Consider the following 1151-nt stretch of genomic DNA (forward strand, 5'->3'; position numbering starts at 1 on the left):
GGGTCACCGGGCGCTGCGCGGGGAGCCCCACTCGCCGCAGCCCCTGGCCCCGGAGGATGTGGGCGGGGATGCGGTGGAGATGCTCGCACACGTGCTGCCCCTGGACAGGGACCACGGAGGGCCCCATCCCGAACATACTCTCAGGCGCCGCCCCCCCCTCCCCCCGTGATTTCCCCCAAATAATAACAAATAACAAGTAATGCAGCAGCAACAAATAACAAAGGACTGGCACATCCCTGATACCTGCGCTCTTGCCTTTCAGAGCCAAAGGCAGGATTCTAGACAGTGCTGACCCGATTTTCTCTCCAACTCTTTTTTAAAATATTGGAAACTTCTCATTTCCAAAAATGCACAAGAAAGAAGTCATTGAGGGGAAACTCAGAATCTGGGTAGACTTCCTTACATACATGTTAATGTTTGTATTATTCTCACATGCAGGCGCCTAGCAGTTGCCAGGCGTGGAGCCTCGGAAAGTGTGAGGCCACAGTGCGTGGCAGCCACTGCAGCAGCCACACTGTGGCCACGCTGGTTCTAGCTCACTTCCCCTCCTGCTGCTGCTTGTTGCCTGGTCCTCATGCGGCACTGAGTGTGTCTCCGGATGAGGTTCTAGACTTTCCCAATGGACATTTTCTAACCCGATCCCTAGACAGTTATAAATGAGCCGCTTCTTTTTCAATGCCAAGCTGACCCGACTGACACTGCCCATTCTAGGGGAGTGTCTACTGTGAAAACAGCCTGCTGGGCTTCAGGGCCACTTCTGCAACTCCCTGACAGCACATGCCTCAGTGTGAGAATGACAGCAAGAAGGCCAAAGCACAATCTCAAGGGAAAAGGCAAAAAAAGCTTCTTCTACCCAAGACTTGTAAAGAATATACGAACCTGAGGGCAGAAACAGGTTCCCCCGCCCCTAAAGCTTGCAAAGACTTTCCCCCTGTAAAACAGGGGCCCTGTGTCTCAGGAGAAAAACGGAGGTCATCACAGACTGCCTTCACCTCCACTTGTACGTGAAGACATTTCTACACATAACAGGAGCCACTTAATAAAAATCTGTACTATGAGGGAGACAGGGTTAACACCAGGCCAGCTGAAGCTGGGTCTGGGGGTAAGATGAGGGGGGCTCACTTTCCTCAATTAGAAACCTGGGGGGAGGC

General features: G+C 52.6%; 1 protein-coding gene across 1 annotated transcript in view; it reads right to left on the reverse strand.

The window, feature by feature from the left end:
• The window catches only part of WNT5A (wingless-type MMTV integration site family member 5A), a 37279-nt gene that overhangs the window by 7155 nt on the left and 28973 nt on the right, over window positions 1-1151 (reverse strand). The gene's annotated exons all lie outside the window — the stretch shown is intronic.

This window comes from Myotis davidii, unplaced genomic scaffold, assembly GCF_000327345.1.
Source record: "Myotis davidii unplaced genomic scaffold, ASM32734v1 scaffold111, whole genome shotgun sequence".
Taxonomy (NCBI): Eukaryota; Metazoa; Chordata; class Mammalia; order Chiroptera; family Vespertilionidae; genus Myotis; species Myotis davidii.